The sequence below is a fragment of the Balaenoptera physalus genome (genome assembly GCF_965194825.1).
Source record: "Balaenoptera physalus genome assembly, chromosome: 8".
Classification (NCBI taxonomy): domain Eukaryota; kingdom Metazoa; phylum Chordata; class Mammalia; order Artiodactyla; family Balaenopteridae; genus Balaenoptera; species Balaenoptera physalus.
In genome coordinates, this window is record NC_138887.1 from 52,371,751 (window position 1) to 52,396,437 (window position 24,687).

Consider the following 24,687-nt stretch of genomic DNA (forward strand, 5'->3'; position numbering starts at 1 on the left):
GGTGTTAGGGAGTGTTCTAATTTCAGTCTTTTACATGTAGCTGTCCAGTTTTCCCAGCACCACCTATTGAAGAGACTGTCTTTTCTCCATTGTATATCTTTGCCTCCTTTGTCATAGATTAGTTGACCATAGGTGTGTGGGTTTATCTCTGGGCTTTCTATCTTGTTCCATTGATCTATATTTCTGTTTTTGTGCCAGTACCATATTCTCTTGATTACTGTAGCTTTGTAGTATAGGCTGAAGTATGGGAGTCTGATTCCTCCAGCTCCATTTTTTTCCCTCAAGACTGCTTTGGCTATTCGGGGTCTTTTGTGTCTCCATACAAATTTTAAGATGATTTGTTCCAGTTCCGTAAAAAATGCCATTGGTAATTTGATAGGGATTGCATTGAATCTGTAGATTGCTTTGGGTAGTATAGTCGTTTTCACAATGTTGATTCTTCCAATCCAAGAACATGGTATATCTCTCCATCTGTTGGTATCATCTTTAATTTCTTTCATCAGTGTCTTATAGTTTTCTGCATACAGATCTTTTGTCTCCCTAGGTAGGTTTATTCCTAGGTATTTTATTCTTTTTGTTGCGATGATAAATGGGAGTGTTTCCATAATTTCTCTTTCAGATTTTTCATCATTAGTGTATAGGAATGCAAGAGATTTCTGTGCATTCATTTTGTATTCTGCAACTTTACCAAATTCATTGATTAGCTCTAGTAGTTTTCTGGTGACATTTTTAGGATTCTCTATGTATAGTATCATGTCATCTGCAAACAGTGACAGTTTTACTTCTTTTCCAATTTGTATTCCTTTTATCTCTTTTTCTTCTCTGATTGCTGTGGCTAGGACTTCCAAAACTATGTTGAATAATAGTGGTGACAGTGGACATCCTTGTCTCGTTCCTGATATTAGAGGAAATGGTTTCAGTTTTTCACCATTGAGAATGATGTTTGCTGTGGGTTTGTCATATATGGCCTTTATTATGTTGAGGTAGGTTCCCTCTATGCCCACTTTCTGGAGAGTTTTTATCATAAATGGGTGCTGAATTTTGTCAAAAGATTTTTCTGCATCTATTGAGATGATCATATGGTTTTTATTCTTCAATTTGTTAATATGGTGTTTCACATTGATTGATTTGCGTATATTGAAGAATCCTTATATTGAAGAATCCTTGCATCCCTGGGATAAATCCCGTTTGATCGTGGCGTAGGATCCTTTTAATGAGTTGTTGGATTCTGTTTGCTAGTATTTTGTTGAGGATTTTTGCATCTATATTCATCAGTGATATTGGTCTGTAATTTTCTTTTTTTGTAGTATCTTTGTCTGGTTTTGGTATCAGGGTGATGGTGGCCTCATAGAATGAGTTTGGGAGTGTTCCTTCCTCTACAATTTTTTGGAAGAGTTTGAGAAGGACGGGTGTTAGCTCTTCTCTAAATGTTTGATAGAATTCACCTGTGAAGCCATCTGGTCCTGGACTTCTGTTTGCTGTAAGATTTTTAATCACAGTTTCAATATCATTACTTGTGATTGGTCTGTTCATATTTTCTGTTTCTTCCTGGTTCAGTCCTGGAAGGTTATACCTTTCTAAGAATTTGTCCATTTCTTCCAGGTTATCCATTTTATTGGCACAGAGTTGCTTGTAGTAGTCTCTTAAGATGCTTTGTATTTCTGTGGTGTCTGTTGTAACGTCTCATTTTTCATTTCTAATTTTATTGATTTGAGTCCTCTCGTTCTTTTTCTTGGTGAGTCTGGCTAATGGTTTATCAATTTTGTTTATCTTCTCAAAGAACCAGCTTTTAGTTTTATTGATCTTTGCTATTGTTTTCTTTGTTTCTGTTTCATTTATTTTGGCTCTGATCTTTTTGATTTCTTTCCTTCTACTAACTTTGGGTTTTGTTTGTTCTTCTTTCTCTAGTTCCTTTAGGTGTAAGTTTAGATTGTTTACTTGAGATTTTTTTTGTTTCTTGAGGTAGGCTTGTATAGCTATAAACTTCCCTCTTAGAACTGCTTTTGCTGCATCCCATAGGTTTTGGTTTATCGTGTTTTCATTGTCACTTGTCTCTAGGTATTTTTTGATTTCCTCTTTGATTTCTTCAGTGATCTCTTGGTTATTTAGTAACGTACTGTTTAGCCTCCATGTGTTTGTGTTTTTTACGTCTTTTTCCCTGTAATTGATTTCTAATCTCATAGCATTGTGGTCAGAAAAGATGCTTGATATGATGTCAATTTTATTAAATTTACTGAGGCTTGATTTCTGACCCAAGATGTGATCTATCCTGGAGAATGTTCCGTGTGCACTTGAGAAGAAAGTGTAATCTGCTGTTTTTGGATGGAATGTCCTATAAATATCAATTAAATCTATCTGGTCTATTGTGTCATTTAAAGCTTCTGTTTCCTTATTTATTTTCATTTTGGAAGATCTGTCCATTGGTGTAAGTGAGGTGTTAAAGTCCCCCACTATTATTGTGTTACTGTCAATTTCCTCTTTTATAGCTGTTAGCAGTTGCCTTATGTATTGAGGTGCTCCTATGTTGGGTGCATATATCTTCTTCTTGGATTGATCCCTTGATCATTATGTAGTGTCCTTCCTTGTCTCTTGTAACATTCTTTATTTTAAAGTCCATTTTATCTGATATGAGTATTGCTACTCCAGCTTTCTTTTGATTTGCATTTGCATGGAATATCTTTTTCCATCCCCTCACTTTCAGTCTGAATGTGTCCCTAGGTCTGAAGTGGGTCTCTTATAGACAGCATATATATGGGTCTTGTTTTTGTATCCATTCAGCAAGCCTGTGTCTTTTGGTTGGAGCATTTAATCCATTCACGTTTAAGGTAATTATCGATATGTATGTTCCTATGACCATTTTCTTAATTGTTTTGGGTTTGTTTTTGTAGGTCCTTTTCTTCTCTTGTGTTTCCCACTTAGGGAAGTTCCTTTAGCATTTGTTGTAGAGCTGGTTTGGTGGTGCTGAATTCTCTTAGCTTTTGCTTGTCTGTAAAGCTTTTGATTTCTCCATCGAATCTGAATGAGATCCTTGCCAGGTAGAGTAATCGTGGTTGTAGGTTCTTCCTTTTCATCACTTTAAGTCTATCACGCCACTCCCTTCTGGCCTGTAGAGTTTCTGCTGAGAAATCAGCTGTTAACCTTATGGGAGTTCCCTTGTATGTTATTTGTCCTTTTTCCCTTGCTGCTTTCAATAATTTTTCTTTGTCTTTAATTTTTGCCATTTTGGTTACTATGTGTCTCGGCGTGTTTCTCCTTGGGTTTATCCTGTATGGGACTCGCTGCGCTTCCTGGACTTGGGTGGCTATTTCCTTTCCCATGTTATGGAAGTTTTCGACTATAATCTCTTCAAATATTTTCTCGGGTCCTTTCTCTCTCTCTTCTCCTTCTGGGACCCCTATAATACGAATGTTGTTGCATTTAATGTTGTCCTAGAGGTCTCTTAGGCTGCCTTCATTTCTTTTCATTCTTTTTTCTTTATTCTGTTCTGCAGCAGTGAATTCCACCATTCTGTCTTCCAGCTCACTTATCCGTTCTTCTGCCTCAGTTATTCTGCTATTGATTCCTTATAGTGTAGTTTTCATTTCAGTTATTGTATTGTTCATCTCTGTTTGTTTCTTCTTTAACTCTTCTAGGTCTCTGTTAAACATTTCTTGCATCTTCTCGATCTTTGCCTCCATTCTTATTCCGAGGTCCTGGATCATCTTCACTATCATTTTTCTGAATTCTTTTTCTGGAAGGTTGCCTATCTCCACTTCATTTAGTTGTTTTTCTGGGGTTTTATCTTGTTCCTTCATCTGGTACGTAGCCCTCTGCCTTTTCATTTTGTCTATCAATCTTTGAATGTGGTTTTTGTTCCACAGGCTGCAAGCTTGTAGTTCTTCTTGCTTCTGCTGTCTGCCCTCTGGTGGATGAGGCTATCTAAGAGGCTTGATGGGAGGGCCTGGTGGTGGGTAGAGGTGACTGTTGCTCTGGTGGGCAGAGGTCAGTAAAACTTTAATCCACTTGACTGTTGATGGGTGGGGCTGGGTTCCATCCCTGTTGGTTGTTTGGCCTGAGGCAACCCAACACTGCAGCCTACCTGGGCTCTTTGGTGGGGCAAATAACAGACTCTGCAAGGCCTCACCGGAAGGAGTACTTCCCAGAACTTCTGCTGCCAGTGTCCTTGTCCCCACAGTGAAACAGAGCCACCCCCACCCCCTGCAGGAGACCCTCCAACACTAGCAGGTAGGTCTGGTTTAGTCTCCCCTGGGGTCACTGCTCCTTCCCCTTGGTCCCAATGCTCACACTACTTTGTGTGTGCCCTCCAAGAGTGGAGTCTCTGTTTTCCCCAGTCCTGTTGAAGTCCTGCAATCAATTCCCACTAGGCTTCAAAGTCTGATTCTCTAGGAATTCCTCCTCCCATTGCTGGACCCCCAGGTTGGGAAGCCTGACGTGGGGCTCAGAACCTTCACTCCAGTGGGTGGACTTCTGTGGTATAAGTGTTCCCCAGTCTGTGAGTCACCCACCCACTGTTTATGGGATTTGATTTTACTGTGATTGCGCCCCTCCTACCATCTCATTGTAGCTTCTCCTTTGTCTCTGGATGTGGGATATCTTTTTTGGTGAGTTCCAGTGTCTTCCTGTCGGTGATTGTCCAGCAGCTAGTTGTGATTCTGGTGTTCTCGCAAGAGGGGAGTGAGAGCACATCCTTCTACTCCGCCGTGTTGGTTCCTCCTTCCTATCCTCCTTTTCATTTTAAGAGAATATAATATTTTTGTATGTTCATTAAAATGTTTGTCTATTTTGCTTCTAATTAGTATAACAGACTTTCTTTTAGTGCACATTTATTTGCCTGATATTGTCCTGTGTGTGTGTGTGTGTGTGTGTGTGTGTGTGTGTGTGTGTGTGTGGTTTATCAGTTGCATTCTACTACTGGCTTTTCTTTTTTCTTTCTTTAATTGAAGTAGAGTTGATTTACAATATTATATTAGTTTTATGTGTATAGCATAGTGCTTCAATATTTTTTGTAGTTTATACTCCTTTAAAAGTTATTACAAGATAATGGCTATAATTCCTTGTGCTATATAATATATCCTTGTTGCTTATGTATTTTATATGTAGTACTTTGTTATCTCTTAATCCCATACCCCTATCTTGCTCTTCCCCCCTTCCCTCTCCCCACTGCTAACCACTAGTTTGTTTTCTATATCTGTGAGTCTGTTTCTTTTTTGTTACATACATTCATTTGTTTTAGTTTTTAGATTCCACATATAAATGATATAATACAGTATTTGTCTTTCTCTGTCTGACTTAGTGCACTAAGCATAATATTCTCTAGGTCCATCCATGTTGCTTCAAGTGGCAGGTTTTCATTCTTTTTTTACAGCAGAGTAATATTCCATTATATATATGAGCTGTTTATATGTTTTTGATATTAACTCTGTCGATCATATCGTTGGCAACTATTATCTCCTATTCCATAGGTTGTCTTTTCTTTTTGTTGATGGTTTCCTTTCCTGTGCAAAAGTTTGTAAGTTTAATTAGGTCCTATTTGTTTAGTTTTGCTTTTATTTCTTTTGGCTTAAGAGACAGACCAAAAAAATATTGCTATGATTTATGTTAAAGGGTGTTCCACCTATGTTCTCTTCTAGGAGTTTTATGGTCTTAGGTCTTTAATCCATTTTGAGTTTATTTTTGTATATGGTATGAGGAAATGTTCTAACCTCATTGTTTTACATATAGCTGTCCAGTTTTCCCAGCACCATTTACTGAAGAGACTGTCTTTTCTTTGTTGTACATTCTTGCCTCCTTTGTTGTAGACTAATTCACAGTAGATGCCTGTGTTTACGTCTGGGCTCACTATTCTGCTCCTTTGATCTATGTGTCTGTTTTTGTGCCAGTACCATGCTGTTTTGATTACTGTAGCTTTGTAGTATAGTCTGAAGTCTGGTAGTGTGATACCTCCAGCTTTTTTCTTTATTCTTAAGATTTCTCTGGCAGTTTGGGGTGTTTTGTGATTCCATATGAATTTTAGGATTATTTGTTCTAGTTCTGTGAAAAATGTCCCAGGTATTGTGATAGAAATTGCATTAAATCTGTAGATTGCTTTGGGTAGTATGGCCATTTTAACAATATTAATTCTTCCAATCTATGGGCATGGGATGTCTTTCCATTTCTTTGTATCATTTTCAATTTCCTTCATCAATGTTTTATAGTTTTCAGAGTACAGGTCTTTTACCTCCTTGGTTAAGTTATTCCTAGGTATTTTATTCTTCCTGGTACAGTATTAAATGGGACTGTTTTTTTACTTTCTCTTTCTCATTATTAACATAGAGAAAAGCAACAGATTTTTGTACATTAATCCTGTATATTGCAACTTTGCTGAATTCATTTATTAGTTCTAATAGTTTTTAAAAATAAATTTATTTATTTATTTATTTATGGTTGTGTTGGGTCTTCGTTGCTGCGCATGGGCTTTCTCTAGGTGCAGCAAGCAGGGGCTACCCTTCGTTGTGGTGCGCGGGCTTCTCATTGCGGTGGTGGCTTCTCTCTGTTGTAGAGCACGGGCTCTAGGCACATGGTCTTCAGTACTTGTGGCATGCAGGCTCAGTAGTTGTGGCTCACAGGCTCTAGAGCACAGGCTCAGTAGTTGTGGCACATGGGCTTTATCGCTCCACGGCATGTGGGATCTTCCCAGACCAGGGCTCGAACCCACGTACCCTGCATTGGCAGGTGGATTCTTAACCACTGTGCCACCAGGGAAGTACCTAATTTTTTTGTGGAGACGTTAGGGTTTTCTATATAAAGTGTCATGTCAACCTGCAAATAGTGACTGTTTTACTTCTTCCCTTCCAATGTGGATGGCTTTTATTTCTTTTTCTTGTTTGATTACTGTGGCTAGGACTTCCAATACTATGTTAAATAGAAGTGGTGGGAGTGGGCATTCTTGTCTTGTTCCTGATTTTAGAGGAAATGCTTTCAATTTTTCACCATTGAGTATGATGTTAGCTGTGGGTTTGCCATAAATAGCCTTTATTATGTTGAGATATGTTCCCTCTATTGCAATTATGATGAGAGTTTTTATCATGAATGGACGTTGAATTTTGTCAAATGCTTTTTCTGTGTCTATTGAGATGATCATGTGATTTATATGCTTCCTTTGGTGAATGTGGTGTATCACACTGATTGATTTGCAAATATTAAACCATCCCTGTGTCCCTGGAATAAATCCAACTTGATCATGGTATATGACCCTTTTTATATATTGCTGGATTCAGTTTGCTAATATTCTGTTGAGGATTTTTGCATCTATATTCATCAAATATATTTTCCTGTAGTTATGTTTAGTAGTGTCTTTGTCTGGTTTTGGTATCAGAGTAATGGTGGCCTCATAGAATGAGTTTTGGAGTGTTTCATCTTCTTCAATTTTTTGGAATGGTTTGAGAAGGATAGGTATTAGATTTTCTTCATATGTTTGGTAGAATTCCCCTGTGAAGCTGTCCAGTCCTGGAGTTTTGTTTGCTTGGAGTACTTTTAATTACAAATTGAATTTTACTACCAGTGATTGGTCTGTTCAAACTCTCTATTTCTTCCAGATTCCTTGATTGGTCTCCTCAACTACTATGATAGATGGTTTTCTATCCCTTTATTTTTACTCTTTGAATCCTTTTATTTTAAGTATGGCTTTAATAGACAGCGTATTTCTGAATTGTTTTCCCACTCATCCCATAAAATCTCATATTTGCTAAGTTCATGGAAGGGAGATAGTGGCCCTTGCTGGTTCACCATCTTCTCAAGAGCAAAAAAGTAGTAGGTCCATTTCATCCTTCAGAACTCTGCCCAAAGTTTATCTCCTTAGAAAAGCCTTCCCTGACCTGAGCTGCCATGAACAAGAGGACCTAACTCTGTCCTTACTTCTACCATAACATAAATCATTGGATATTTTAACATTGGTTACATGTCTGTTCCCCACACTAGACCTCAGAAAGTCAAGAATAGATATCTGTCATTCATCTACATGCCTAAGCCACTGCCCAACCTAATGATAAGCACTCTATGTGTGTTGGTTAAATGGATATATGTGAAATGAAATTTCAGAAATTTTAGCAATTTTTTCTATGCTCTTAAGGCTGTCCTTGGCTCTAATGGCCAGCCTGGATCCTGTAGCAATTATTCTACAGGACACAGTGAAATGACTCTTCTAAAAACATCAAAGCAGGACTTCCCTGGTGGTCCAGTGGTAAAGAATCTGGAATGCAGGGGATGCGGGTTCAATCCTTGGTCAGGGAACTAAGATCCCACATTCTGTGGGGCAACTAAGCCCGCGTGCCACAACTACTGAGCTCGTGCACCTCAACTAGAGAGCCTGCGTGCCACAAACTACAGAGCCCACGCACTCTGGAACCCACGCAACACAGCTACAGAGCCCACGTGCCCTGGAATCTGCGCACCACACCTAGAGAGAAGCCTGCAAAGAACCCGCGCGCCACAACGAAAGATCCTGCATGCCTCAATGAAGATCCTGTGTGCCGCAACTAAGACCCGATGCAGCCAAAAATAAATAAAATAAACAAATAAATAATAAAAGCATCAAAGCTCTAGTCAAAAGAAGTTCCGCTTTATATTCTCATTGACTTGAAGGGTTCCTTTTCAGTTTTAAAGAGATCCTACATGGTCTAAATCTTTTTAAGGAGGGGCTTTATGTTCACATATTTTCTAAATGAAAGAGAGATATATTCTGTAAATTGGACACTTAGCCTTCAGATATTAATTTATATTTGATTCATGAGGACCATGGAATCTCTTTTACATGAAGGGCAACTACATAACATTCAAAATCATGTGACTTATTAAACAGAGAAGCAGCTCTGGATTCAGACAGAATTTGACTTGAATTCTAGCTCTGTCACTTATTAGGCAGTCATGAGCTGTATACCTTGTATAAGTTACTTAACATTTCTGAGTCACAATTCCCTCATCTTAAATATGGGAATATTAACGTCTGCTTTGCAATGTTGCTTTAATATTTAGAAATAGTGAATATAAAATATCTGCCATTATGACAAGAACATAATAGGTACCCAGTACACTGTACTTATTATTATATTATTGCACATTATTAATATTGCACACTATTATTATATAAATAAAGAAGTGAATAATTGAGGGCCTACTTAGATTTCTATATTCTGAACTAAGATAATTCCTATTTCTCAAGATCAGCTGTAACACTGTAAAACAGAATATAAAGATCATTAGTTTCTGCTGTTTCCTAAAGGAAAAATAATGAGTATATATAAGCTAGATAAGAAAAATTAGAATGGAAATTCTCATTATATTAATTTAACTCTCTAGACTAAACAAACCATGTGTATTCAAAAACTCACTGATTCCTAACTGCAAAATAAGAAATGGAAATAACGAACAAGAGGGTGATTGGTATATGCCAGGCTATTTTCTATGTTTACTTTGTAAGGTCAAATCAGATACTTTAATATAAGGAACAGAGATTAATAACAAAACTCACATGAAACACAGAACCTTCACTAGGTACACTGAATTACATCTGTGCTTGTCATTTAATCGAAACCTAGGAATATCTTCAATCCACAATGCATTCCCCCCAGCTAATGTTTTTGTTCCAGATGGCAGCGACTGTGTATTTTAAAATCAATAAGCTAATATTAGTAATTTCATCTGAAGCTATAACAACCTGTTTTTGGTAATGAAGTGGGGACGGTTGTCTTCTTATTTTGGCTATATCTGAAGGAAATTTTCAAAAGTACTTCTGATAAGCTGAAGGGACCATTTGGAAGCAAAACTGAATTATTTTAAAGTCAATATCTTACTTGGATTAAAATTTACTACTTTTTGATTATGTGAATTATTAATAATTAAGTACTGACTTGATGGAGCCCAAACCTAGTTAAAGGAAACTAAAGTCTAGGAGCAATTAATGTTCTGATGACTAAATGATAGGGAATTCTCCAATATAAGTTAGTATTTCCCCTTTATAAGCTAGGAGAAAACATTAGTAGGAAATGTCATTTAAAACCTTCAGGCATTTCATATAAAATATGTACATCACTCAAAACAGGATCAACCAGAGGAGACTGGTTCAACATGGCGGAGTAGAAGGACGTGCTTTCACTCCCTCTTGCGAGAGCACCAGAATCACAACTAGCTGCTGAACAATCATTGACAGGAAGACACTGGAACTCACCAAAAAGATAGCCCACATCCAAAGGCAAAGGAGAAGCCACAATGAGATGGTAGGAGGGGCGCAATCACAATAAAATCAAATCCCATAACTGCTGGGTGGGTGACTCACAAATGGGAGAACACTAATACCCCATAAGTCCCCCCACTGGAGTGAAGGTTCTGAGTACCACGTCAGGCCTCCCAACCTGGGGGTCCGGCAACGGGAGGAGGAATTCCTAGAGAATCAGACCTTGAAGGCTAGCGGGATTTGATTGCAGGACTTCTACAGGACTGGGGGAAACAGAGACTCCACTCTTGGAGGGCACACACAAAGTAGTGTGTGCATCAGGACTCAGGGGAAGGAGCACTGACCCCATAGGAGACTGAACCAGACCTATCTGTTAGTGTTGGAGGGTCTCCTGCAGAGGCAGGGGGTGGCTGTGTCTCACCATTAGGACAAGGACACTGACAACAGAAGTTCTGGGAAGTACTCCTGGGTGTGAGCCCTCCCAGAGTCCACCATTAGCCCCACCAAAGAGCCTGGGTGGGATCCAGTGGTGGGTCGCCTCAGACCAAACAACCAACAGGGAGGGAACCCAGCCCCACCTATCAGCAGACAAGCAGATTAAAGTTTTACTGAGCTCTGCCCACCAGAGCAACAGCCAGGTCTACCCACCACCAGTCCCTCCCATCAGGAAACTTGCACAAGCCTCTTAGATAGCCTCATCCACCAGAGGGCAGACAGCAGAAGCAAGAAGAACTACAATCCTGCAGCCTGTGGAACAAAAACCACATCCACAGAAAGAAAGACAAGATGAAAAGGCAGAGGGCTATATACCAGATGAAAGAACAAGAAAAAACCCCAGAAAAACAACTAAATGAAGTGGAGATAAGCAACCTTCCAGAAAAAGAATTCAGAAAAATGATAGTGAAGATGATCCAGAACCTCAGAAAAACAATGGAGGCAAAGATCTAGAAGATGCAAGAAATGTTTAACAAAGGCCTAGAAGAATTAAAGAACAAACAAGCAGAGATGAACAATAAAATAACTGAAATAAAAAATACACTGGAAGGAATCAATAGCAGAATAACTGAGGCAGAAGACCATAGGTGACCTGGAAGACAGAATGGTGGAATTCACTGCTGCAGAACAGAATAAAGAAAAAAGAATGAAAAGAAATGAAGACAGCCTAAGAGACCTCTGGGACAACATTAAACGCAATAACATTCTCATTATAGGGGTCCCAGAAGGAGAAGAGAGAAAGGACCCGAGAAAATATTTGAAGAGATTATAGTCGAAAACTTCCGTAACATGGGAAAGGAAATAGCCACCCAAGTCCAGGAAGCGCAGCGAGTCCCATACAGGATAAACCCAAGGAGAAACACGCCGAGACACATAGTAACCAAAATGGCAAAAATTAAAGACAAAGAAAAATTATTGAAAGCAGCAAGGGAAAAAGGACAAATAACATACAAGGGAACTCCCATAAGGTTAACCGCTGATTTCTCAAAGGAAACTCTATAAGGCAGAAGGGACTGGCCTGACATATTTAAAGTGATGAAACGGAAGAACCTACAACCAAGATTACTCTACTTGGCAAGGATCTCATTCAGATTTGATGGGGAAATCAAAACCTTTAGAGACAGGCAAAAGCTAAAAGAATTCAGCACCACCAAACCAGCTCTACAACAAATGCTAAAGGAACGTTTCTAAGTGGGAAACACAAGAGAAGAAAAGGACCTACAAAAACAAACCCAAAACAATTAAGAAAATGGTCATAGGAACATACATATCGATAATTACCTTAAACGTGAATGGATTAAATGCTGCACTCAAAAGACATAGGCTTGCTGAATGGATACAAAAACAAGACCCATATATATGCTGTCTACAAGAGACCCACTTCAGACCTAGGGACACATTCAGACTGAAAGTGAGGGGATGGAAAAAGATATTCCATGCAAATGCAAATCAAAAGAAAGCTGGAGTAGCAATACTCATATCAGATAAAATGGACTTTAAAATAAAGAATGTTACAAGAGACAAGTAAGGGCACTACATAATGATCAAGGGATCAATCCAACAAGAAGATATAACAAGAAGAAGATATATGCACCCAACATAGGAGCACCTCAATACATAAGGCAACTGCTAACAGCTATAAGAGAGGAAATTGACAGTAACACAATAATAGTGGGGGACTTTAACACCTCACTTACACCAATGGACAGATCATCCAAACAGAAAATAAATAAGGAAACACAAGTTTTAAATGACACAATAGACCAAATAGATTTAATTGATATTTATAGGACATTCCATCCAAAAACAGCAGATTACACTTTCTTCTCAAGTGCGCAAGGAACATTCTCCAGGACAGATCACATCTTGGGTCACAAATCAAGCCTCAGTAAATTTAAGAAATTGAAATCATATCAAGCATCTTTTCTGACCACAACGCTATGAGATTAGAAATCAATTACAGGGAAAAAAACATAAAAAACACAAACACATGGAGGCTAAACAGTACGTTACTAAATAACCAAGAGATCACTGAAGAAATCAAAGAGGAAATCAAAAAATACCTAGAGACAAATGACAATGAAAACACGACGACCCAAAACCTATGGGATGCAGCAAAAGCAGTTCTAATAGGGAAGTCTACAGCAATAAAATCTTACCTCAAGAAACAGAAAACATCTCAAATAAACAATCTAACCTCACACCTAAAGGAACTAGAGAAAGAAGAACAAACAAAACCCAAAGTTAATAGAAGGAAAGAAATCAAAAAGATCAGAGCCAAAATAAATGAAATAGAAACAAAGAAAACAATAGCAAAGATCAATAAAACTAAAAGCTGGTTCTTTGATGAAAAATCTGAAAGAGAAATTAAGGAAACACTCCCATTTACCACTGCAACAAAAAGAATAAAATACCTAGGAATAAACCTACCTAAGGAGGCAAAAGACCTGTATGCAGGAAACTATAAGACACTGATGAAAGAAATTAAAGATGATACCAAGAGATGGAGAGATATACCATGTTCTTGGATTGGAAGAATCAACATTGTGAAAACGACTATACTACCCAAACCAATCTACAGATTCAATGCAATCCCTATCAAATTACCAATGGCATTTTTTACAGAACCAGAACAAAAAAATCTTAAAATTTGTATGGAGACACAAAAGACCCCAAATAGCCAAAGCAGTCTTGAGGGAAAAAAATGGAGCTGGAGGAATCAGACTCCCATACTTCAGACTATACTACAAAGCTACAGTAATCAAGAGAATATGGTACTGGCACAAAAACAGAAATATAGATCAATGGAACAGTATAGAAAGCCCAGAGATAAACCCACACACCTATGGTCAACTAACCTATGACAAAGGAGGCAAAGATATACAATGGAGAAAAGACAGTCTCTTCAGTAAGTGGTGCTGGGAAAACTGACAGCTACATGTTAAAGAATGAAATTAGAACACTCCCTAACACCATACACAAAAATAAACTCAAAATGGATTTGACACCTAAATGTAAGACCGGACACTATAAAACTCTTAGAAGAAAACATAGGAAGAACACTCTTTGCCATAAATCTCAGCACAATCTTTTTAGATTCACCTCCTAGAGTAATGGAAATAAACACAAAAATAAAGAAATGGGACCTAATGAAACTTAAAAGTTTTTGCACTGCAAAGGAAACTACAAACAAGACGAAAAGACAACCCTCAGAATGGGAGGAAATATTTGCAAACGAATCAATGGACAAAGGATTAATCTCAAAAATATATAAACAGCTCATGCAGCTCAATATTAAAAAAACAAACAAGCCAATCCAAAAATGGGCAGAAGACCTAAATAGACATTTCTCCAAAGGAGACATACAGATGGCCAAGAAGCACATGAAAAGCTGCTCAACATCACTAATTATTAGAGAAATGCAAATCAAAACTACCATGAGGTATCACCTCACACCAGTTAGAATGGGCATCATCAGATAACCTACAAACAACAAATGCTGGAGAGGGTGTGGAGAAAAGGATACCCTCTTGCACTGTTGGTGGGAATGTAAATTGATACAGCCACTATGGATAACAGTATGGAGGTTCCTTAAAAAACTAAAAATAGAATTACCATATGACCCAGCAATCCCACTACTGTGCATATACCCAGAGAAAACCATAATTCAAAAAGACACATGCACCCCAGTGTTCATTGCAGCACTATTTACAATAGCCAGGACATGGAAGCAACCTAAATGCCCAACGACAGATGAATGGATAAAGAAGATGTGGTACATATATACAATGGAATATTACTCAGCCATAAAAGGGAACAAAATTGGGTCATTTGTAGAGACGTGGATGTATCTAGAGACTATTATGCAGAGTGAAGTAAGTCAGAAAGAGAAAAACGAATATTGTATAGTAACGCATATATGTGGAACCTAGAAAAATGGTACATATGAACCAGTTTGCAGGGCAGAAATTGAGACACAGATGTAGAGAACAAATGTATGGACACCAAGGGGGGAAAGTGGTCGTGGGGGTGGTGGTGTGATGATTGGGCGATTGGGAATGACATATATACACTAATATGTATAAAATGGATAACTAATAAGAACCTGCTGTATGTAAAAATAAATAAAATTCAAAAAAAGAATAAAAGAAAAAAATTTAAAAAAAAGATAAACAGGATCAACCATATGTAGAGCATTACATAAAAAAAAAAAAAGAAAAAAAACCACCTTAAACCAATATAAGGAATGAGAAATGAGAACCCATAGTTAATCTCAACAGCTGTGGTAATGTGGCTACCTTTGCATCTTATGGTATGACACCTATAGTCATATTTTTTAATATCCAGTCTAGGGTAAACCTTAAGTAGTCTTTTTGCTATTTTCAAATGAATCATGGATTATCATGACATCTCAAGAATATTTAACTAGCACAATTATTAAATAGTGGAGTATATTGGCGTTCAGACATCCAAATGTATATGATCAAATCAGCTGATAAGAAACAGCAAGATTAAGATGATACTCAAAACTTTGAATCTGTGCCCTTGAGTATAATGTATAGGCATTCATGATATATCTTCTTTTCTAATAATAAAATCTATTAACTTTGAATTTTTAAGAGATAGCAATGTAGCATCAGTCTTAGAAAATTTGATGGAAAAGACAGAAAGAAGTTGATTTGTAAAAATTTTAAATTTTATTTCTAGAAAAATAAAATCTCCCAGAAGTTGCTATGTATATCCAAGAGCAATTTTGATTTTCCAGGATAAAGCTTCTTAACATGGGGGTAAATTGAATAAGACACATTAGGTAACATGGACACTCTTACTTCCAAGCACACTCTTCCCAGGATTTTCCTAGGATCACGACAACGATGATGTCTATTGACTAAATCAGAACACATCCACTTTCAAATAGATCTTTTTAACATTCATTTTCCTGTTTTTTTTAAACCTGACACACATTTCATTAGGTTCTTCAAAACCACTGTGTCCCAACAGTGATTATATCAATGCTTCTTTTTTTTTTTTTTTGAATTTTATTTTATTTATTTTTTATACAGCAGGTTCTTATTAGTTATCTGTTTTACACATATTAGTGTATACATGTCAATCCCAATCTCCCAATTCATCACACCACCACCATCCCCCCAGCCACTTTCCCCCTTGGTGTCCATACGTTTGTTCTCTACATCTGTGTCTCTATTTCTGCCCTGCAAACCAGTTTATATCAGTGCTTCTTAAAATGTCCTTTCTAGTTGCATAGAATGATCTCTCCCTCACTTCAGGAATCTTAGCCTGCTCTTTGGGACATTCATTCACACCCCACCCTTTGATGCCTTTGTTTTCTCACATAGAAATGAGAAGTCAGTTTTTTTCTTGACTCAAACCTAAGCACATATTTCTCACCCATTAGCATCCATACTCTTTCCCCCTTCTTTCATCTTTCTTTGTAGCATATATCAAACACATAATTCAGTGTCTTTTTCTTTGGATAATTTTCTTACTGGGAAAACTGCAGCAGTAGCAAAAGTAACACTTCTGATCAATGCCTTAAAACATATATTAGCCTTTGTTCTGTTTTTAACTTTAAGAGTTTCCTATATTTATACAATAAATATTGTTTCCTTTGACAAATATTCGTTCTTTCAAAGGCTTCTGGGAAGTAGGGCCTTAGGTGTTCAAGCGAACGGAGCATGACCAGAAGTGAGAACAGGGAAAGTTCATGAGGTGCAGAGCCAAGCAGACCTGGGTGCCAGTGTTCCCTCTGGAACAGTCTGATCTTGTGGCCCAGGAATGGAAATCATGTCCTTTGAATCCTAAGACTATGTCCTTAAAAATGTGTCATGTAGCCCCAGAAAAAAAAATAAGGTAAAATAAATAAATAGGGGTTCAACATGAATTATGAAGGGGTACTATTCCTTCATAATTATGGAGGAAAAGTATTCCTTCATAATTCATGTTTTTAATCCCCTAATACTATTTTTTTGTCCTTCTGTCACATTAACTTCTAATATTTGAATAGTAGAATAACATCTTAAGTATTTAGTGCTGGAAGATAGCTGAGATCAAGGTAACAATACATGCAATATCCATACAGAGGGGAAATAGTTAAAAATGTATCCCTGTAATGTGACAGCCAGGGAGATCCTTTAACAGTGTGGTAGGGCATGCTGGCATTCATTACAAAAGATCAGGGGCCATGGTTCTGCCCCTGTTTTCAATTCAGACTCTTTCTCTTCTTGCCAGAGAGAACAGAATCTGATCTTTTTCGTTGCCCCAACTTTACAGAGAAAATGCAGAGCACCGTCAGAACTAGACGGGCTCCTGGCTGCGTGATCATGCCTCAGGAATACTCAACTTGCAATCAGGCATTTGATGAACATATTGGAGGAAAACAAAACCCTTTTAGAAATGCTAGCGGTGGAGAGTTGGCACGTAAAGTGACCCACAGGCAATTACAGACACAGAGACTAATCATTTTTCTGCAAATAATAGCAAGGGTCTTGAACGTGGGGAAGCAACAACCAGACAAAAATCAGGCCATAATGTGGCCCACCCAGACGAGAAACACCAGCCTTCAGACTGTGCAAGACAAGAAATCTAACCTGGCTTTGGCTCCACATGGTAAAGGTGAGACAGGAACTGAAGATTCCTATCAGGAATCATCATTTGTCCCATATAATTTTCCTTACTTTATGTAGTAAAATAAATCGCTGTGCAGTTTATCAACTCACATTCAAGGACTTTATGATTTTTCTAAAGCCCTGAATTAAAAAGAGATTTTCTAGGTTTTGTAATGGATGCTGGGGATAAAATCTGACTACTGGAGACAAAAACTCTGGCACTGTAAGTAAACAGAACCAAGTACAAACCTTAGACATAAAACTGTCCCATAGAGTTCAGTAGTTCACAGCCGTGTTTGGTTAAGGATATGCATTTGATTAACCCGAGAGTAATATCCAAGTAAATTAAGCCTTGTATTTATAAGTTTTGAACAACAGGCCCATAACAATGCATGCATCAGCTATAACACAATAATTGAATTCCAGAGAAAATTCATATTCTGTTAAATAGGCACCCTTGATAACAAGTTTATGAGATGATAGGGTTATCAGGAAACTGTTCAAAGCCTATGTTATTTTGTAAATGTACCACTAACTTCATTATCATCATTGTCATCATCTAATATTATTATTGATATTTATCATTATTAATTGGGGAAATAAGTTGGACCCTCCCACCCTATCCCCCCCGAAAACACCAAAACCACAGCTCAGCTTGGCCAGAAGCTGCTACAGTGTGGACAAGTGCACAAAACAATAGACGGGGATGTGCGTGGAGGGGTGGTGGGAACTGAGCCAGCACTGAGGGAAGCAGAGCACCTGGGGAAGAGCCTCCTGCGGTGAGCTGCCAGCTGAATGAAGCTCGGCAAGTGCATCTGCGGTGAGGGATGCAGGCACTAGTTTTTATTTCCTTAAATAGAGTCACGATGGCTCCTGTGGGCAACGTAGCCCCCAATCAATAGCTTTTTCCTTTCCTTTTCTTACTGAAAGTTATTATTCTATTTCTACTCTTCCAGTTCCCTATGCCTGGAAAGAAAATCTCATATGAACCAACAATCACTTTATATTCTTATTATCCCCTATTTACCAATCAAATTTGATTTAATTTTTGTTACAGGAACATGAGTTGTAGCAGAACAGACTGAGCATCTTAAAACTCCCTTTATTTTCTCCCCTTCAGTCTGCTGCTCTGATGGGGGTGCCATCCCCAGCCCACCACAGCCACCTGTGAGAGACTCCTCCAGATCTAGCCCCAGGGTACCTCTTTCCTTCCTGCTCACCCACCCTTCCTAGAAACTGTCTGGCAAATCAGGAACTCCATGGTCACAGGACAGGGGAAGGTACTGATCCCTCCTCAGGATCAGGCTGTCTGGCTTCAGAAATATTTCATCACAATGTCTCTGATTAAACTTCAATTTCAACACCTTGTTATGCATTAGAGGCAGGTTGGCACAGGGAGAAAAGCAAAGACACAGATTTAACCCTGACTACAGGGAATTCTGACTTTGTGACCTGGGGCAAATTGTCCTCGGTTTTACTGACACATTGGCTATTACCATAGGTCTCTAACAGGAGTGTTGCTGTGATGACATATGAAATGTCTAACAGAAACGCTGGTACGTAATATTTAATTAATGAATAGTAACTAATTACTTATTATGTCTTAAACCCTTACTCAAAATCAATTTACTTTTAGACAAAATGCTAACAAGTTGGTTGACAAGAGATCAAAAGAAAAAAAGAAAACAACAGGGCTTCCCTGGTGGCGCAGTGATTGAGAGTCTGCCTGCCAATGCAGGGGACACGGGTTCGAGCCCTGGTCTGGGAGGATCCCACATGCCGCGGAGCAACTAGGCCCGTGAGCCACAATTACTGAGCCTGCGCGTCTGGAGCCTGTGCTCCGCAACAAGAGAGGCCGCGAAAGTGAGAGGCCCGTGCACCGCAATGAAGAGTGGCCCCCGCTTGCCACAACTAGAGAAAAGCCCTAGCACAGAAACGAAGACCCAACACAGCCAAAAATAAATAAATAAATTAATTAAAAAAAAAAAAAAAAAGAAAACAACAGAAAGAGGAAAAGGGTGCTGCTAGAAACAGATAATTTCCAATTTAAAAAAAGAGATGAATTCATAAAATAAAGGATAAGAAATATCTTTATGAATATCATGAAGATTTATAATAATAAATTAGAAGATTTAAAACTTCCCTAAGCCTTGCAACTCAGTATAACTTGAGTGTTGGCACATGCAGACCTACTTACCCAACTCAAGACTGTGTAATATAATAAGCCATTAGCATATTACATAACATTAAAATATTAATATTAATGTTAATAAGTGCCCTTAGTGATGGTTAAATTAGATAAAGTGCCCTTCACTTAAAAGTTGTAGATGAAAGACAAGAAATAAAAAAATTAATAGTGAGAGTATGTCCAAGGAGAGAAAAAAATAAACAGAATAGTAATATCATCCTTAACTCAACAAGCTAATTCTAACATTTATATGAAATAGCAAAGCTCCAAGGAGAGTCATGAAAATTTTGAAGGAGATCAAAATGAGAACATGTGCCTTACCACTCTTCAAGACTTATCTGTTAAGTTACGATAAAGAGACTATATTATTGCTTCATAAACAAATAGGTAAGATAATAGACCAACAAAAATTAGGCCTGCATATACATGATAACTTTACATGTGTCAGTGCTAGCACCGTAGATAAGTGGAGATCCTCAATAAATGGTGCTTAGATAACTTGTTCTCTATGTTAAACTATTAGATCCCTTGAAATTAGAACCCTGTGAAATTAAACTATACACACACACTCACAAAATCAACTCCAAGTAGATTAACAATCTATACACAAAGAGCAAACTTTAAAAGTTTTAGAAGAAAAAAAATATAAAAGAATATTGTTCACATCCTCAGATTAGGAATACATTTGTTCCAAAAAGACCCAGAAAATCACAAATCATAAAAGATTCATAAATATGACACAAGAATACAATTGTTATGCAAACACACTATTAAAAAAGAAAAAAAAATCATGACACATTGGGAGAAAACATTGTGCATTTAATCAACCAATGATTAGTATTTAGAATATAATGACAATATTTACAAATCAGTTAGAAAACACAAAACCCAGTAATAAAGTAGGCAAACATAAAAAGATGCATTCACTGAAAAGGAAACTCTGATGCCCAGTCTAAGTATGAAATATGTTCAAGATTACTAATAATCAGAAAATAAATTAATCCACAATGAGATACAATTATAAATCTGGCAGATAGGTAAAAAATTGAGTATAATAATACCAAGTATTGGTAAGAATACTGAGTAATAAGAACTTTTACACATTGACAGCAAAAGTTTACCTTTGTTACAAACACTAATGAAGGCTAGATTTTCTGAAGAAAGTTCCATTTGAAGTGGCAAAACTTTGTATTTTCTAAGGCAACTAAATATTCTGGGTAAAATCCTAAACTGAATCTTGTCTAAGCTTACCTTTCTCTTTTCTTTTTTGCTTAATTTAAACTAAATATGTTCTTTTCAAGATTTTCTTATTGTAATTCTGTCAACAATGAGAAATTACTATGGCACCTGAAATAAAAGTTGATTCCCAAATTAAATAATGTAACATAAAAGGAAAGAGCTAATGTGCAGCCCATCATCTTGAGAATGCAGCACAGAATTAGTAAATGCATAAATTGCACTTAAAAGTACAATTTCTTTGCCAAAGATGATTACTACTTTAAGGAAAGCTTCATGTCTGCTGGTAGCCCTCAGGCAATTAAAGTATTGACTGATCTTTGTCTCTAGTGTCAAAAGCAAGAATTATTAAATGTGGGTACAGCCATGATAGGCAAACACATTTTAACTTAATAAAATAAAAACAACTGGAACTGCTATTTAAAATATCTGAATAAATATACCACTGGCAGAAAGGGCAGAAGGTAGCAACATGCTGTGAAAGGTTATTAATAGATCAAAGAAAATTTATAATTATTCTAAAGTGCCTTGATTTTCATGAATGTCTGAGATAAACACAATTTGAAAATAATGGCAAATAGTAAGAACCAACATAACATTAAATTCTGGAAACCTCACCTCTGTAATCTGTCAAGTGATAAGGTCCTCACCAGTTTTCAAAGATTCATGACTGCTAGGAAGTCTAACCGGAAAGGAATTTTGAGACCATCTAAAAGCTTTTAAATTATAAAAATGTATTTTACTAGTAAAAAAGTATTTTCTCCATAGGTACACAGTTTGACCTTAATAACTACCCCATCTCAACTATATTTTGTAAATATAGTCTTCTGGTTCCTGAAATAAATATGTATGTATGTGTTTGTTTGCTTGTTAATATGTATGGAGAACTAATTACCTCCTCTGCCAGCCTTAATTTAGAAATTTTGACATTGAATATCAGGCTTCCCTGGACAGCTTTTAGCCATCTATTGTCCATTGTTAAACTGTCAGTTCATGGGGGCCAAGTTAGCTCTCGGAGGCTAGTATTCTCTCATATTCAAGTTCTTAGTGAGCTAACTCAAACATGATAATATATAATATACTCTTCAGGTTAGTATCAGTTGACAGTAATATAATTAATTACTTCAATCCACTGAATGAAAGATCCATTAGAAGGGATGTTACGTTATCTTTGGAGTCAGAGAAAACATGGAACACAGAGGTGAACATTGTCTGGGCCCACCTAAGCTCAGCTCTGGGGCAGGGGGTTCAGTCCCAGAGACTGGTAAATTCTTATAATTAGGAATAGGAAGTCCTATTTTTCTTAGCAGCAGAATGTTTTCCTAGGAATTATTAGGTGACTACTTTGAAAAGTGATTTGGCGTGGCAGATGAACTCTCCAGGTGGCAAACTTAAACAGCAAAACTTTGAAAACAAAAGGAGGATTTAGCTAACTGCAGGCTTTGCTTTTCTGGGTGGGAATACAAAACTGGAGCCAGAGCTTAATTGCTTAGGACAATACAATATATTCCAGGGGCTGTGTGGATAGAGAATGGAAAAAAAAAAAAAAAAGACACATTAAAAAAAGAGATAATGTTACTGGCTGCTAATATTAGAGGGGAATATTAGGGAAAGAAAGATATTTAATAAGGATTTTTAAATGAAGTTTTATTGTGTGGTATTCATTAGGCTCTACTCTCATACTCTGTAGCAGTCTGAAATACTCACGAATGCTTTAAAGTGTGAGAGGTTAAATTTGCCTTTTTGGGGAATGCAGGGAAGTTTGGAAACAGTCATATTGAGTTTGGGGCCAAATCCGAGGCTCTCTGTGGTGGTCTTGCCACATCTGGGTTCCACAGAGGCAGATCCATCCCATCATCTTAGCCTCATGCTATTAAACATTCAAACCATATAACTAAAAGGCATTGGTTTCAGTCAAAATTCTTCTATCATCCTTCTAATTATAATCCGGTTTCCCAGAATTTGCTGGTCAGAGGTCATGAGGGTACTGTTCCCTGGTGTAATACTTTATATTGGGATTATTTATGTGACATTCTGGTTGAATCCATTTGTCTTTGTGGGCATTGTTGATGTGAATCTGCTAGGGTAATGCTACCCTGTGGGGATACCCTCAGACACTTGTAGTTGATAGTGCTACCATGGCAAACAATCTTTAATCAGTGTTTTCTAAAAACATTACCCTTGCAGAGTGACATAATCGAAATATATCTGCTTCTAGTTAAATAAAATAGCATTCAAAATCAAAAGTTTAAGTTTGGGACTATAATAGAGAGAATTCTTGATTTCAAAGAATTGGCCTATCACCCATAATGGGGACCAAATAATCAATGAGAGTTTGCCTTATAAATACATAGTTGGGTTTCAAGAGACGAGACCTAAACTGTGCTATAGAAAACACACACATAACAGGGCTCCATTGCATATCATTGTACGGGAACATTCCTAAGTAGGATATTTTCATTTGAAGATTACATAGAGCTACATGTAGAGTAAATAATGCTGAAATCACAATGGGGTGCTCTGGAATATTAGTGATCTTAGTGAATTTTGCTGATATGTTGCTGTTTATGACTGACATTCACAGAAGCTAGAGCCTAACACAGTCATTCCAGAAGAAAATTTCCCTGCAACGAACAAAGCCCTTTTGTGCTTCTGGTAAAACATGACTCCACTAAGGCAATTAGCTGTTTTAAAAATAAACTAATTCATTTTGGAGATCTGATGTATAATTATGCAGCTGCATGGACTGGGGAGGCATGGTGACTGGCTAGAGTGTTAGTAAGATTAGAAAAAAAATGCATCTCCATGCTGACAGCTAAGGCATTGATTTAATGTCCAATTGCCACCTTTGCCTTGTGTGGAGCTACAAAATGAAGCTCTCTATAAAATAATCCAAAAAATTTCTTATAATGATAGTAGGATATCTCCAGAGACAGAGGGGATGGTAACTAAAAATATTTATCCAGAGCCTTGCTTCTAAGAAGCATGGTACCTTCTGTAAAATTAACTCTTATATCTCCATTAAAAATATGACTCAGAGAATTTAACTCACTCATTCCAAATACAGAGCTGTTCCACACTAGTTCCAGAAGCAGAACATTTTGTGACATGACACTTTGTGTGGGTTCAAGGGTACTTCCAGAAAAGGAAAGGGATCTTGGTCCATTTTCAGAGATTTGTTACTAAGGCAGCAGCTTCCTTGGGTGGGAAGATGAAGGCCTGGCTATTAACCAAAGCAGGATCCTTCCAAGCTTGGTTAGGCAAAGGGCTCTAACTGATCCTGACACTGTCCCTGGCTTTGCTAGCAGCCTGAGCTTCCATAAACCTGCAGGGTAAACTCACACCATATGATGAACATCATTTAAAAATTCTATTAACACTTATTTGATTGCCTTTCAATTACATTACATACTTCCTACTAAGTGAAGACAGCAATATTTGTACACTGTGTCTTTATGGATTTCTCTTTCTTGTGATCATTTCTTCTTTCTTTCCTCTTTTTCCTCCTTCCCGCTCTCCTTGTTTCCTTCCTTCCTTGCTTCTCTCTCCCCACCTCCCCTCCTCTCTCCATCCCTCCTCCCTCCTTTCTCCCTCCCTCCTTTCCTCCAGTAGCAATTCTCATTCACTTTTCTTCCTTTGGGTATTCCAGATTCTTGTTATGCATCATTTCAAATCTCACTGTTTTTGTGTCTCTGACTTACAGGTTTCTAGCGTTGCCTTTATTAAGAAGTAGTTCTCTAATATCCTGAAACTAGAATAGGAATTTCAGCTCAAAATAAACATATAAAATAATCATTACCTATTTCAAACTTGCTTTTAAATTATTTGAGAATGTAACAGCTTATTAAAATTTGGTAATAAATCTGCCTACCTCCCCCAAAAGAAAAAACTGTAGGTCAAAAATAATATAATGTATACAAATAGAGGAATATATT

General features: G+C 37.4%; 1 protein-coding gene and 1 long non-coding RNA gene across 17 annotated transcripts in view; one reads left to right on the plus strand and one right to left on the minus strand.

Moving 5' to 3' along the window:
- HDAC9 (histone deacetylase 9) overlaps positions 1–24,687 on the minus strand; it is a 999,599-nt gene that overhangs the window by 571,389 nt on the left and 403,523 nt on the right. The gene's annotated exons all lie outside the window — the stretch shown is intronic.
- The window catches only part of LOC309665930, a 104,586-nt gene that overhangs the window by 45,444 nt on the left and 34,455 nt on the right, over positions 1–24,687 (plus strand). For 2 of the 8 annotated variants that reach the window (XR_014266777.1, XR_014266778.1), the window contains exon 4: positions 8,108–10,068. The exons of 4 other annotated variants lie outside the window; for them this stretch is intronic. This is a non-coding gene — a long non-coding RNA (uncharacterized lncRNA). 2 more of the 8 variants (XR_014266776.1, XR_014266779.1) reach the window with 2 other exon arrangements.